Source organism: Physeter macrocephalus, chromosome 15, assembly GCF_002837175.3.
Source record: "Physeter macrocephalus isolate SW-GA chromosome 15, ASM283717v5, whole genome shotgun sequence".
NCBI classification, from domain to species: domain Eukaryota; kingdom Metazoa; phylum Chordata; class Mammalia; order Artiodactyla; family Physeteridae; genus Physeter; species Physeter macrocephalus.
The window spans coordinates 14,760,698-14,777,234 of NC_041228.1; the positions used below are offsets into that span (position 1 = coordinate 14,760,698).

General features: G+C 42.9%; 1 protein-coding gene across 1 annotated transcript in view; it reads right to left on the reverse strand.

The window, feature by feature from the left end:
* Positions 1-16,537, reverse strand: part of RNF139 (ring finger protein 139) — a 106,781-nt gene that overhangs the window by 48,735 nt on the left and 41,509 nt on the right. The gene's annotated exons all lie outside the window — the stretch shown is intronic.

The following is a 16,537-nucleotide window of genomic DNA, read 5'->3' on the forward strand; positions in this document are numbered from 1 at the left end:
ATTGATACACTAAGATGGTCTTTGTTGTTTTAAACCTAAAGATGAAAGGTTAAAAGAATTACAGTACATCCTTTTGATGGAAATATTATACAATTATGATGATGATCATATGAAATTTTAATGACATGGGATGTTACTCTTATTGCAGTGCTAATTGCAAAATCTATAATTGTGCCTTAGATCATGGCATATTATTTATTTTTGTACATAAATAAATTTACTAGGGTATGCTCTAATATGTGAACATTGACTCACTGAGATTCCCTGTATGTGATGCAATTACAGATTATTCCATTTTCTTTTATACATTTTCTCTAGTTATAAATTGTATATGATGAACAAATGTTACTTTTATTTACTAGAAAAATCTTCAGAAAATCTATGATGCAGTCAGGAAAAATTTTTTCTGGGTCTCAAACAAATCAAAACTCCCTTTAGTTTATTATTTATAGCAGGAGATGGAAGAAGTCATATTTTACAAAATGTTCTTTCTCTAAGTTTCTTTCTGTTCCAACATCAGTCTGACATCTTGCAACAATAATTAAAATAAGGTCATACAAACTTTGACCCAGACTACACCTTACTTTTAACCTGAGATAAACAAAATATGGGGGGATATGATTGAAAGCCAGCAATGTCTGAGTGCTGGAAATGGTCCTTTTAAAATTGCAGATTTACAAATGAGCCACACTTATAGATGGCCACTTTGATCCCCATCACTCAAGCACATGACCTCACTTTCCCCACCAGTTCCATCACTTGAACTCATTAAAATTAGAACAAAGCAAAAGTAACCAGCAATGACCATAATAAACAAGCTTGTAGACAACCCATGAGTTCAAATACAGAAGAGGATTGTTACTTAGTAAAGGAGAAGTAGGCTAGGGAGATTAGCTGGAGAGGAGAGGGGAGGTTGGGCAAACTTTTTCACAAACTGACCCTCCCAGAGTGGCCAGAAAGATCTAATTCCACCTTAATCTCAGTCACAGAGACCCCACCTGGAGATGCGTTTGTATAACCATCTCTTCTTGATGAGACGCCAGCATACTGAAGACCAAGGGATCAAATGCCTCACAAGAGGCTACATTCAATCCTTTAAGGGCTTGCCCCCCTGTAGGAATGAGGTTCTGAACTGTGTTGGGCTGGCTGTATATACAAGAGCTTTTGTCCACAGCTTGAGATATGCTGGAGCCTGAAAATAAGGAGGAATAATTGCTTCTCTTTAATTATTTTTCTCTTCCTACCTTTCTTCACTCTGCTGGCTGCACCTGGAATGCCTTTCCCTTCCACTGGGTCCCTCTTCTTTTGTTCATTCATTTCAGCATCACTTCTGCATATTTTGAACACCAACTATTTGCTAATCTCCCCAAGTGCTAAGCTCATTAAAGCACAGAGAATTGAATAAGATGCAGTTCTTGCCTTCACACAACTCAATTTTGTGTTATTGGTGCATTCACAAATAAGTTTAAATGTTACTGGAGTTTCAGTTTCTTCATGCTTTGTGAGTGTGGAGAAGAGATCAAGCCCTCCTTCTCTTACCTTTTGAAGAACACATCCTGTTGCTTTTCCTCCTCCCTCACTGAATGCTTCTTTTTATGGGTGTAATGGTCTACTATTTCCTCCCTACGTGGTGTCTCCCAAGGACTTCAAACTCAACACTTCCAAAATGTACTCACTTCTCCCCACTTCTCTTTAGCTCGTGAAATGCCCCTGCCAGTCTCCTAGACACTCAGGTCAGAAACCTGGGACTTTTACTTATGCCTTGTTCTTGCCCTCGGTGTTTAAAACAAAGCCATCTCCATTTTTGATGGACTTGACCCGCCTTGACATAGTTCCACAGGGAATCTCCATCTCTCTGTCCACAGTGACATTGCCCTAGACCTTGTCTCACAGCTTCCTGAATGGACATCTGCCTGTGTTTATTTCACTGATAACACACTATTACTTGACTCCATTTATGTTATGTCAATGTATTTTTTTCATAGACTTAAAAAATTTGTAATTGACTTATAATTAACATAAAATATTATATTATTTTTTCGGTGTACAGCATAGTGATTTGATATTTTTATACATTATGAAATGATTACTGCAATAGGACCAGTGACCATCTGTCACCATACAAAGTTGTTACAATATTATTGACTATATTCTCTATGTGTACATTACATCCCTGTGACTTATTTTTCTTATAGATGGAACTTTGTACCTCTTAATCCCCTTCATCTATTTCATCCATCCTCCTTCCCCCTTTCCCCCCTGGCAACCACCAGTTTGTCCTCTGTGTCTATGAGTTTGTTCTCTTTTGTTATGTTTCTTCGTTTTGTTTTTTAGGTTCCACTATAAGTAAAATCATAGGATATTTGTTTTTCTCCCTGACTTATTTCACTTAGCGTAATACTCTCCAGGCCCATCTATTTTGCTGTAAATGGCAAGATTTCATTCTCTTTTATGGCTGAGTAATATTCCATTGTATATATGTATAACATATCTTCTTTATCCATTCATCTATGAATGGACACTTAGGTTGCTTCCATAGCTATTGTAAATAGTGCTGCAATGAACATATGGGTACATATATCTTTTCAAATTAGTGTTTTTGTTTTCTTCAGATAAATATCCAGAGGTGTAATTATTGGACTGTATGGTAGTTCTATTTTTAATTTTTTGAGGAACCTCCATACTGTTTTCCATAGTGGCTGCACCAGTTTATACTCCCACCAACAGTGCACAAGGGTTCTCTTTTCTTCACATCCTTGCCAATACTTGTTTCTTGTCTTTTTGTTGATAAACATTCTGACAGGTGTGAGGTGATATCTCATTGTGGTTTTGATTTGCATTTCCCTGATGATTAGTGATGCTGATCATCTTTTCATGTGCTGTTGACCATATGTATATATTCTTTGGAAAAATGTCTATTAAGGCCCTCTGCCCATGTTTTAAATGGCCTGTTTGTCTTTTTGATATTGAGTTATAGTTCTTTATATATTTTGGGTATCAACCCCTTGTTGAATATATCATTTGCAAATCTCTTTCCCCTTTCAGTAGGTTGCATTTTCATTTTGTTGATGGTTTCCTTTGCTGTGCAAAAACCTTTTTAGTTTAATGTAGTCCCATTTGTTTATTTTGTTGCCCTTTTTTTGCCCTGCCTGAGGAGACATATCCAAAAATATATTGCTAAAGACTGATGTCAAGGAGGTTATAGCTTGTTTTCTTCTAGGAGTTTTATGATTTCAGGTCTTACATTAAGTCTTTAATCCATTTTGAGTTTATTTTTGTACATGGTGTAAGAAAGTAGTCCAGTTTCATTCTTCTGCAGGTAGCTGTCCAGTTTTCCCAACGCCATATATTGAAGAGACTCTCTTTTTCCTAAGTATATTTCCTGCCTCGTTTGTTGTAGATTAATTGCTCATATTTTGGGACTCTCTATTCTGTTCCATTGATCTATTTATGTCTGTTTTTGTGCCAGTACCATACCATTTTGATTATGATAGCTTTGTAGTATAGTTTCAAGTCTGGGCATATGATATCTCAGGTTTTCTTCCTTTTTCTCAAGATGTCTTAGGCTGTTTGGGGTCTTTCATAAACTTTGTTTTATTATAAAAAGAGCTACATTGTCACATTATAAAGCATATAATGCCATAAATGAGTATTCCATTATTGTATGTTGGCTTTAAATAATTCATATTATGATACCTGGAGTTTGAGACTTTGTAATATTTAATTTATAAAAACTTAAAATAAAAATAACAAGTTTTAATAAAATATCTTATCTGAAAAGTTCTCACTTTAATTCATTAGTGGATAGGTTTACTGAACTTTTAATGTTCTATAATAAAATCTCAATATGAATTCTTTGTTTGTCTTTTAACTTATTGATTTGTAGTGGTTTAAATGTAAATGGTAAAATGAATATTCAAAACGCATGGGTCATAACCTGAAAACACCTTTATTTTGCCTTACTATTCACTGGGGCAGTCCTTCCCCTATTCATGCCCGAAGACACAGACCACCTGTAGCTTTCCTTCTTTGATCCATTGGTTATTTAGGAGTTCATTGTTTAATTTATAATGCTTGGAATTCCCCAAAATTCCTTGTCATTGATTTCTTTTTTTCTGATCAATCAATCAATCAATTCTTGGCTGCATTGGGTCTTTGTTGTTGCATGCAGGCTTTCTCTAGTTGCGGCGAGCAGGCGCTACTCTTCGTTGTGGCGCGCGGGCACTACTCATCGTTGTGGTGTGCGGGCTTCTCATTGCGGTGGCTTCTCTTGTTGCAGAGTACTGGCTCTAGGCACGTGGGCTTCAGTAGTTGTGGCTCGTAGGCTCTAGAGCACAGGCTCAGTAGTTGTGGTGCACAGGCTTAGTTGCTCTGCGGCATGTGGGATCTTCCAGGACCAGGGTTCAAACCCAGGTCACCTGCATTGGCAGGCGGATTCTTAACCACTGCCACCAGGGAAGTCCCTCCCTTGTCACTGATTTCTAATTTCAGTCCACTGTGGTCAGAGAACATACTTTGGTATGATTTCAATCCTTTTAAATTTATCAAGGCTTGTTTTATGGCTTAGCATGTGGTCTATCCTGAAGAATGTTCCATGTGCTCTTAAGAAGAAGAATATGCATTCTGCTCTTGTTGGGTGGAGTGGCCTATAGATCTGTTAGTTGATACCTTTACAGCTCATGCTCAGATAAAATATTCTATTGTCACCACAATTCACATAGTCTCAGTTCAGAAACCAGACTGTTTAGAGTATATCTAAATGCATGGCCTTTTATTCCATTGTATTCAACATACTCTCTCTCTTCGTTGCAGCTCACTTTCATGACTGCTCTCACTGCAGTCTCACATGGTTCTTCCTGAGATTTCAGGCAAATCGGCACATCCTCAGGAAAACCCTCTCTAACCTCCTACCCATCTCCCCTATAAGTCAAATCCTTATCAACGATTTTCATAGCACCATGCTCTTCTCTTATACCCTTCCCAACTTTTTCTTTTTTTTCTGTTTTAATAATACTTTTCCATTTTTAAGTTTGATTAGTGGCTATGTCCCCCCAAGTATGTATGTTTGACGGGGCAAGGAGCTGGATTTCCCCCTCATTATCATATTTCCTTATTGCATTTAGGAGGGCCCACCACACATAGTACATCCTCATAAAGTATTTGTAGAATGAACACATAAGTGAGTGAATGAATGAATGAATGAGGAAAGGAAAGAAGAAAGATCTGCAGAGTTTATGGCCAGAAAGAATTTTAGTTCCAAAATACTGCCACTAGATGGCAGCAATAACCAGCAGCAAAGTAGTCGAAGCCTCTGAATTCTTGGGTTTCAGATGGTTTGGATTTTCCCGGTTTCTCAGGGGTCGTACCCTTTCCCATGGGCCTTTTTTCATCAATGTCTATTAGACATCCCTTATTGACATGGTTAATCCGGATGTGAGTGTATTTGGCAACAAGTAACGGAAACCTCCAAAACAGCGGCTCCGCAGTGGGTGGAGAGGCATATATATTTTAATATAAACGTCCAGGGCTGGTGTAGCTGTTCAAGAAAATCCTCAGTAACCCAGGCTCCTTCTCAGCCTCAATGTGACCCTTTCATCCTTGTGGTTTCAAGACAGGCACTACACTTCTAGGCTCTGTGAGCTCACTGGGGCAGGAAGAATAGGGCAGAGCAAGGAGAAATAAAAAATGCCCACCATATGGACTTCCGCCTACCGCTCTGGGACAGAGGGTCTTATTGCCACCACTCCCCCCACCACCGACTGCTGGGGAGGCTGGGAAGTGGGCTGGTTTTACTTTCTGATTATGGAAATAATCGAGATGCATGAGGGAGAGTGAGCGAAAGTCCGGCATTCCTGTAGGCAGTAGGTGAAAAAGCCCCTGGAAACAACAAAGAGGTTCTGGAGAAGGATTTAGAATGAATGACAGGAAGGAGACATAAGAGCCAAGAACAGCATCTATGGAAAAAGTGTTAATAAAATGTATAGTTTACCTAAGAAAAGGATGAACTGACTCTTGTTGCCTTCATCTTCACCCAGCAAACTCCTACGTGTTTCTCAAAATTTCAATTCAGATTGGGGGTCACCTTTTTCAGGAAGTCCTTCCAGACTTCTCTCTCCTTTTCCTCCCAACTGGGTTTTTTTAAGGACAATGTAAAACCAAAGATTTTAAGTTGTTTTTAATAGTGGCACTGAGGGAAATAATAATGTTTAACAAGTGCTTACCATGTGCCAAGCACTGATGTCAATGTTTTATATTAATTAGCCTTTCCAAGAACTCTATGAGGTGTGTACTATTATTGTTTGTGTTTTAAAGAAAACAATATGGAGGTTGTCACACAGCTAGGAAGTGGTGGAGCCAGGATTCGCATAAAGGCCAGCTGACTCCTGAGTCTACTTTTTTTTTTTTTTTTTTTTTTGTGGTACGCGGGCCTCTCCCTGTTGTGGCCTCTCCCGTTGCGGAGCACAGGCTCCGGACGCGCAGGCTCAGCGGCCATGGCTCACGGGCCCAGCCGCTCCGCAGTACGTGGGATCTTCCCGGACCGGGGCACAAACCCATGTCCCCTGCATCGGCAGGCGGACTCTCAACCACTGCGCCACCAGGGAAGCCCCTAAGTCTACATTTTTGACCACCGTCCCTATGCTGTTTTCAAGAACAATTTGACAACACTGATTTTCACAGGGCTCCAGAATGATGCAATGCACCCCATGAGTATATAAGATGGTCCTAGTGGGTGAGGAGGGGAAATACTAAATTTTTCTTATTTTGATTTATTTTTTATATCTCATATCTTTAATGTCTATATCTGCATATATTTAGTAAAGTACATAATACATTAGTACTATAACTCTTTCTCAAAATTTATAAATAAAAATATAGATACATAGTTTAGAGCTCTCTGGATTAGAGTTGCTGGCTTAAATGCCTGGGACCAGTGAATAGAGTGGCGCAGTCTGAATGTACATGTATTACCAGGTGTCTCCACCAGGGGGTGAATTCATGGGAAAACAAACTGGTGCTTAGAGATTGCATCACTCTGTGTAGGTGTAGTGAGGGCTCTGAACGCACTCCCCACCTTCCTTCTGCCCACTGGATGCTTCTTACCCACCTGGCCAGTCCATTCACCTGCAGGCTTTAGGAAGTCACTAAAGAAGATGACCTATCACAGCCCAGGGAGAATGCTGAAGGGCATTCCTATCCCTCATCTCTCCCTACACCCTCCTCACCTTGAAACTCAGCTCAGGCATCACCCCTCCTACCTTCCCAACCATGCTCCCTCCCTCCCTCCCTCCCTCTACCGCACCCTCACGTCTGGAGGAACTCATGCCTCTGCTAGGGTGCCCTTAAAAGCTCTGTTCATTTCTCACACGTGGCACATGCCACTGAGTACAGAGATCTACCTGGCTGGACAGTGACCCCTTCAAGATCAGGGGTCCATGTTTTCTCTCTGTCCTGACCCTCAGCACAGTGCCTGGGCGAGGAGGTGCACAGTAGATAACTATTCGTTGAGAAATGACTTTTCAGAGTTAGGTCATTCTGCTTTCAGGCGACTCGATGTGTAGCTGCCTCACCAGCTGAGTTAAGGCGTGTGTATACAAGGCTCACCCTCGGCATAGTAGCAGCTAGTGAGTTTCTTTCCTATCCTCAGAAGCAGATTTACTGCGACAGTAATGAAGCTAAAGCTTCAGGTCCCCTCACTTGCACAGGCCCCTTCCCAAGGCCCTGCATGGGGCCCTTCACCATCGTTTCACAAGGTCATGTGTTTTTGTAAAATTTGCAAAAGTAAGATGTCTTCACCACAAATGGTTAAGATCGCTGTGTCACTCCATGCCACCTTCCCGTCTGGCCCACTTCCCTTCTTGTAGGGTGACCCTGGAGTGGCTGCAGGCATTCTGGGAACCAAGTAGGTTAAGTTGAGAATACATGTAGTTTTGGGTTAGTGGGATACATTTACGCGCTTGCAGTCACTTCTGTGTGTGGTTAAGTTCTACCTGGCCATTCAAGTTTGGGGGTAGTTTCCAGGAATATTCCTGTTTGGCTCCTGACTCACGGGCATCTTGACACAGTGCAGGCCAGCTGTCCCATGATGACGTGAATGTGTTCTCTGGTGCTGGGCACTGGAAGGATATGGGCCATGGAGGAGAAACCAGGTTTCAAAAGTAAGAGATCAGTAACTAGAGTGCAGAAAATTCTTTTAATCTTCAGACAGGTACAATTTTAAATGTAGGATTTGGTTCTGACAATGTCTGGTTAAAATGGAATTTCTCACCTGCTAGGAATATACTCAATAATGCAGCACATATAATCATAAATACACCATACATTAAAAAAATTTTAAGAGTAGTGTATCTAGCCCAGACAAAACTGTAATTGGAAAAGATACATGCACCCCTATTTCATAGCAGCACTACATACAACAGCCAAGACATGGAAACAACCTAAATGTCCATCAACAGATGACTGGATAAAGAAGATGTGGTGTATATATATACATATATATATACACACACACACACATACATACACACAGTGGAATACTACTCAGCCATTAAAAAGGATGAAATAATGCCATTTGCAACTACATGGATGGACCTAGAGATTATCATATGAAGTAAGTCAGAAAGAGAAAGACAAATACCATATGGTATCACTTATATGTGGAATCTAAAATACAACACAAATGAACATATCTATGAAACAAAAACAGACTTACAGATATAAAGAACAGAATTGTGGTTGCCAAAGGCATGGGGTGGGGGAGGGAAGGACTGGGAGTTTGGGATTAACAGATGCAAGCTGCTATATATAGGACGGATAAACAACAAGGTCCTACTGTATAGCACAGGGAACTATATTAAATATCCTATGATGAACCATAATGGAAAGAATATGAAAAAGATAACTGAGTCACTTTGCTGTATAGCAGAAATTAAACACAACATTGTAAATCAACTATACTTCAATAAAATTTAAAAAAGAGTATATGGTACCTAGTGAAAAGTCACATTCAACACATGGTCAACTCACTAAGACACACTCTTCCAATTTAAAAACACACAGGGGCTTCCCTGGTGGCGCAGTGGTTGCGCGTCCGCCTGCCGATGCAGGGGAACCGGGTTCGCGCCCCGGTCTGGGAGGATCCCACATGCCGCGGAGCGGCTGGGCCCGTGAGCCATGGCCGCTGGGCCTGCGCGTCCGGAGCCCGTGCTCCGCAACGGGAGAGGCCGCAGCAGAGGGAGGCCCGCATACCGCAAAAAAAAAAAAAAAAAAAAACAAAAAAACACAGTACTCATTAAACTGCCTGAATGGGGGAATGCCTGGCTGTCCAGTGGTTAGGACTCGGGGCTTTCACTGCTGTGGCCCAGGTTCAGTCCCTGGTAGGGGCACTAGGATTCCACAAGCCACACAGTGCAGCCAAGAAACAAACAAACACTGCCTGAATGGAAGAGCAAAGCACAAAAGCACAAAGCTGCAGGCTCATGTTCCAGCCTCCCTGTCTTAGTCATTCTACATTCACCCTCCAACCTCAGGAGTATTCAGCTTTATTGGTTTAGATCTCATTTTGGTAGAATAGAGAAAAGCATAAAGAAATATCCCACAAGAAGAAACTGGCTCTAGGACAAGAACACTTCCCTTAGTCATAGGAAGGGACGGAATAAAAGGGCAGCCTGGCTATCAGATGGTGGCAGCATGGTCAGTAGCAGCAGGCAGCAGGCAAAGACACACCCCTGACGGTTAGGGTTTACCTTAGCCCTCCTTTGAGTTTCCAAAAGAATCACCTGTCACTCAACCCATTTGTCTTAAGTAAGCCTAATAGGTCATCTCTCTGACAATGTGATTGGATCCTTTTTTAAACCAAGTGGTTGCCGACTGAGAATCTTCCAAAATGTAACATTTCTTGTGTAAATCACAATAAGAAAAGAAAAATCCAGCATTACACTTCCCTATGCCAACTATATCAGTGCAGCTCAAGACAGAAAATTAAATAGGACAGGGCCAAAACACACTTCTCCCATAAAAACTCCTCTCTTGGCCATGAATGGCCCCGGACACCTACCCACTACATTTAGAACAAGTAGGGGCTGCTTTATTTTCTGTAATTCAACTTAATTTCTAACCTCAAGGTTCCCTTCCTCCTAATTGATAGAAAATTAAACTCATTGCTGGCGATCTTCCCACTGAGGATTAGGCCATAGTTTTGGAGACCCTCCTGACACCTGGAACTTTGACATGATTTCAAAATTACGATGATGCCAAAGTATTGGGTAACGAGGTTTCAGCTGCGACTACGATTGTCTGCATCTGCCTGGCCTCCTGGGGCTCCCACCGCACTTGGATGGATCAGGGGACGTTGGGGGAGCCTCCCTGTCTTGTCATTTGCCCAGCCAAACCCAGGGGCCATTCTGGAATGTGGGGCCTGTTTCCCTTTTCACCCAGGACCTATAGCACCTTTCTCCTCTCTCATTTCCCCAATCCCAAATTTTTGCAGAATTTCCCTTTTTAAATGTTGCCCCCAGGCTTCCTGCTGATAGAAGAAATTTTCACATACTGAGGTAAGAGAAAGTCATTCTGGCTTCTACATTATTTAAATTGAACTTTAACATGCTAACTAGAACAGCCTGTTTTGTGGCTTATCAAACATACATCATACATCTTCTTCGACCAATAAAGAAAAGGGTGCATTGGCCAGAAGTACAGAATGTTGATTTTAAAGATAAAGATTAAATGCCTCCCTTCCCGGGATGCCAGTGTTAGTCCTTCAATGATAAGCCTCCCTTCCCAGGTGCCAACACCACAGGGACTCGCTGTGTACATGCTGATCTGACCTTTTTGAAACCTTGAAGGAATGTACCCCTATCATGTTTGATGTTCTTTGTTCTGACAAGACATAAAACTGTGCTGAAAATCATCCTTCGTTGGAACAGTTCCTCAGGGCTATTTGAAAGGCTGGCTCCCGGGCTATTCAATTTAGCGCGAATAAAACTCTTTTCTATTGCTATTATAGACTGTATATTGGTTATTTCCATCGACACTGCCAAGACTTTTAGTCTGTATCTGCGGTTCCTCCCTGATCCTGGGGAATTGGGCTTTTGGGGAAAAATTTCAGGAAGATGGACAGGCTATTTCTCCTCTCTCCTGTTACATCCTTTCCGAGACGGCGAGCAGTGAGTCTCATAAACATAAATGGAGACAAAGAAAAAAGGGACGGGGAAAAAGAAAACCAAGTAAATGAATACTTCAAAATATAGCAGAATGCATAAGTTTATTCTGAGTGTTCTTGTTAGGACTTCCTATGAAAAGCTTACATATTATTTCACATAGTCTGCATGACAGCTCTGTAAGTTGAACTTTATACCTTCTCCATTGAGGAAACTGAGGCCTGGAGAGACTTGGTAACTTGTGCAAGATGGCACGACTCATGCGTGCGTTTGAACGCAGCCTAAGCAACACTCGAGGGGCTGCGGCCATGGATGCTGCTGTCAGGGCAGGGCTGTGGACTCTCGCTGTGGACTCTAGGACAAGTCTAGTGTCAGGAAAGACAGAGCTGCGCCTGTGGATGTACCAGCTCTGCCAGTTAATAACTGTGTTATTCTGGACACATCACTTAAGTGATCTGGGCCTCAATGTCTGCATCAGCAAATTAATAATGTATAGCTAGATTCTTGGGACTCCAGTTTCCTCACAAGAAAATTAATAATGCAGAGCTGGATGGCTTCAAATGCTTTTTCTTGTCCAGGCATTCTCTGGCTCCAAACCATCTTTTAAATTCCAGTCACCAGAGTGATTTCTCTGAAAGTGATCCCACAGCCCCCTGACACACACACACACACACACACACACACACACACACACACACACACCCCATCAGAATTATCTGGTGGAGCATATGCATAAAAAGCAAATTCATACAATCAACACTGAGCAGCTACACGATACCAGATGCTGTGTGAAACGATGGGAATACAGAGGTAAACAAGACAGACATGGATTTAGGTTTTTAAGGAGGTTCTTGTGGGGATTGGTCCATTCCTGGCTCCATCACCTTCTACTCTTGTTACCTGAGGCAAGTCACTTAAGCTCTCTGTGCTTCAGTTTCTTCTTCGCAGGGGTGACAATAATTGCACTTCTTACAGAGTTGTTGGAGAGTTCAAGAAGATTGTGTACAGGAAGCCCTCAACACAGTGTCTGGTATATAGTGAATAATTAAAATTTCTGGCTGTAATTGCTTCATCATCATTGCCCCAGAACAATGCTGAGTCATGGGAGATGTTCAGAGATGTGTTTTCAATAAGCGCATAAATAAATACATTATTCTCCACGGCAAAAAAAGAAAAAAGACAGAAAAAGAATGATATCCACACTAGTACCTTGCTGGTGTTGCTTACTTTCTTATTCTGTTTTTTGACTCGGGAATTAGGTATACTGGAACCCACTTCACAGAGTTGCTGGGAGATTTACGGGAGAGGACAACGCCGAGATGGCCACAGGTGTTTAATATCAACGAGGGCAGGAGAGCACATCTGCGGAGAGGCATTCCCAGTCTGCACCTGATCAGTTCACAGGGCGCCACGGGGAGATCCCTGGGGCAGCCCCCCACCCTGCCCCCAGGGGGCTCCATCCCAGGAAATGGCAGTGCCACCTGCCCAGCTTTTCAAGGACAAGCTGTAGGAGTTGTCCGTGCATCTTCCCTTTCCCCATCCTTACAACGGTCCTTCAGCAGGTTCTATTTGTTCTAGGTCCAAAACATACCTATCTTGTGTCCTCAACTCTCCATCCCCACTGTCTTCAGCCTAGTTCAAGTCACCAGCACCTCCTGCCCAGATTCCTCTGGCCTTAAACTGGAGTCCCCATTTGTACCTAGAATTCATTCTCTATGCAGCAACCACGGCTCTCCTTTTAAAACATGTCTAATCATGGCTCTCCCCCAACTTAAAACCCTCCAATGTCTTCTCATTGCTTTTAGGATAAAATCTAACTTACATGCTCCACGAAGCCCAGCATGATCTGACTGCTGCCCAGCCTCTGCTGTCTGTCCGCACTTATATCAGCTTTTTATATTGGGGATGCTCTTCCTCAGATCTGCACATGGTTCCCTCCTTCTCATCCTTGAGTCTCACCTCAAACATTACTTCCTCACTCAGAGCAGCCTTGCTTGCCCATCTTGATTCAAGTGTCTTTTCCAAGTTGCATTTTCTCAACATCATGCTAATTTCCTGAGTGCATTCTCATAACCTGTTATCTTCTTCATTTGTTCATTACTTTTATATTGTGTATCTTCATTTCTTTCCACCAAGTCAGAGGGTTTGCCTGTCCTGTTCATCACTGTATCTCCCGGTGCTTACTCAACACAGTGATCAGTACATAGTAAATATTTAATAAATGCTTCTTGAACGAATGAATACACAAATAAAGGAACCCATAAATGAATGAATGATTAAATAAATGATGTTTACTCCTGCTAACTTCCCATTGTCCTAAATCCAGCCCTGGACAGCAATCTCTTGCTCTGTTCTGCTAACTGATGTACATTGCGATAGGCCTGTTGAGAGACTCAGCCCATGAAAGGGGGCACTCAGAAGGAATCCAAGGACACAACCTGCAAGCACCAGAGATTTATCTTAGAGTACTTCCTAAAGGGTCTCTTGACCGGAAGAGTGCACTGCAGACAATAAGGGGCACTGGCAGTGCTGGAGCATCAACGCTCCACACAAATAAATCCACAAGTTGCAGGGTTGGGTGATTGAGGGGCTACAGTGTCTGGTACGTGCACCTGGAGGAGAACACTCAGGTGTTTTGATGGTGCTGGTTTCCTGGGCCAGCCTGAGGAAATCAGTGGAAGAGGTGGCAAGGGGCAGCCTAGTTCAGTGTGGTTGCCCACAGAAGCACTCTACTTGGTAGCTCAGAACTTCTAATGGAAAGGGTTTCCATCTCTACTTCTTACATAAAGGCAGCCAGAGCCAAGGAGCAACTAAGGAACCTAGCCCAGCACCTGCAGGGCAGGGAAAGGTCTACAGGTCCCCTGGTTTACTATCAAATGAGCATTAAACATGATTCCTCTTATTATTTAAGCAACACTCTCCTTCTTTTACATGGAATGCATTAAGAAAACCTTACATCCACACATATATGGTCAACTAATTTTCAACAAAGATGTCAAGAATACACAATGGGAAAAAGATACTCTCTTCAATAAATGGTGTTGGGAAAACTGAATATCCACATGCAAACGAATAAAATTGGACCCTTACCTTACACCATATACAAAAATAAACTTGGGCTTCCCTGGCGGCGCAGCGGTTGAGAGTCCGCCTGCCGATGCAGGGGACACGGGTTTGTGCCCTGGTCCGGGAGGATCCCACGTGCTGTGGAGTGGCTGGGCCCACGAGCCGTGGCCGCTGGGCCTGCGTGTCCGGAGCCTGTGCTCCGCAGTGGGAGAGGCCCCAGCAGTGAGAGGCCAGCGTACCACCAAAAAAAAACCAAAAAAAACACCTCAAAATGGATTAAGACTTAAATGTAAAACCTGAAACCATAAAATTCCTAGGAGAAAACTCCTTGACATTGGTTCTCAGTAATGATTTCTTTGGATATGACATTAAAAGCATAGGTAACAAAAGCAAAATTAAACCAGTGAGATTACATCAAACTGTAACTGAGCAGGACCCTATGGGGCCTTCCTGGAACAGACTGCTCCCACCCACCCCCATGTCCTCTGCCTGCCTCTTGTCTGTACAAAAAACTTTAGCCAAAGAATAAATTTAGGGCTTCCCTGGTGGCGCAGTGGTTGCGCGTCCGCCTGCCGATGCAGGGGAACCGGGTTTGCGCCCCGGTCTGGGAAGATCCCACGTGCCGCGGAGCGGCTGGGCCCGTGAGCCATGGCCAATGAGCCTGCGCGTCCGGAGCCTGTGCTCCGCAACGGGAGAGGCCGCAACAGAGGGAGGCCCGCATACCACAAAAAAAAAAAAAAAAAAAAGAATAAATTTAATCAGAAAAATGGGAAAATACACAAAGGAAAGCAGTCAAGCAAGACAAAATAATAATAGTTTAGCTATTAAACAAAGTCAAGAACCTTTAGTTTCTCCTCAAGGACTATAGATACTATTCTGACCCATATATGCTGAGCTGTTTTGCAGATATTGAAACCCCCCAGTAGAAGAAGTTAACTGTATGCTGACCACAAGCATGTAGACTGCAAACCAGTTAAAACCAGAAGGACTAGCTAACCAGAGATTTATGGCTCAGATAACGTTCCAATCACAATCGAGACATGACAGCTACTTAGAACCATGTGATGGAAATAATTGTCTATGAAAATAGAAGATTACCCCCTTCCTAGCACATAGCCCTTTCCTCTTTTCCCTATACAATCTCTGAACAAAACCTGGGGATTTGGGAGTATTAGTTTTTTTGGGACATGAGTCCACCTTCTCCCTAGGATTGCCAGCTTCCTCAATAAAGCTGTCTTTCCTTTTACCCAACACTTGTCTGTCAGTGTTAGATTTATTGATGTATTGATTGATTGATTGGTTTATTTATTTTTGCCACGCCATATGGCTTGTGGGATCCTAGTTCCCCAACCAGGGATTGAACCCAGGCCCTCAGTGGTGAAAGCGCAGAGTCCTAACCATTGGACCACCGGGGAAGTTCCACAGTGTTAGATTCTTGAGTGACGAGCAGCTGAACCTGAGTTCAGTAACGAAACTAAAAGTCTTCTGAACACATCAAAGGAAACCATCAACAAAATGAAAAGGCAGTCTATGGAATGAGAGAAAGTATTTACAAACCATATATCTGATAAGGGGTTAATATCTAAAATATATAAGGAACTCTTACAACTCAATAGTAAAACAAAACAAAAAGCCAAATATCCCAATTAAAAAATTGGTAAAGGAACTGAAGAGACAGACATTTTACCAAAGAAGACATTCAAATTGTCAATAGGTTTAGAAGAGGTACTCAAGATCACAAATCATCAGAGAAATGCAAATCAAAACCACAATGAGAAGCACCCGGCTTAAAGGAGCTCCAGAAACGGGCACGAGCCGTGGCTATCAGGGCGGACCCCAGAGACGGGCATGAGATGCTAAGGCTGCTGCTGCCGCCACCAAGAAGCCTGTGTGCGAGCACAGGTCCCTCTCCACACCGCCCCTCCCGGGAGCCGGTGCAGCCCGCCACTGCCAGGGTCCCGGGATCCAGGGACAGCTTCCCCGGGAGAACGCACGGCGCGCCTCAGGCTGGTGCAACATCCTGCCAGCCTCTGCCGCCGCAGGCTCGCCCTGCATCTGTACCCCTCCCTCCCCCCTGGCCTGAGTGAGCCAGAGCCCCCGAATCAGAGGATCCTTTAACCCCGTCCTGTCTGAGTGAAGAGCAGATGCCCTCAGGTGACCTACACAGAGAGGCGGGTCCAAATCCAAAGCTGAACCCCGGGAGCTGTGCGAACAAAGAAGAGAAAGGGAAATCCCTCCCAGCAGCCTCAGGAGCAGCGGATTAAATCTCCACAATCAACTTGATGTACCCTGCATCTGTGGAATACCTGAATAGA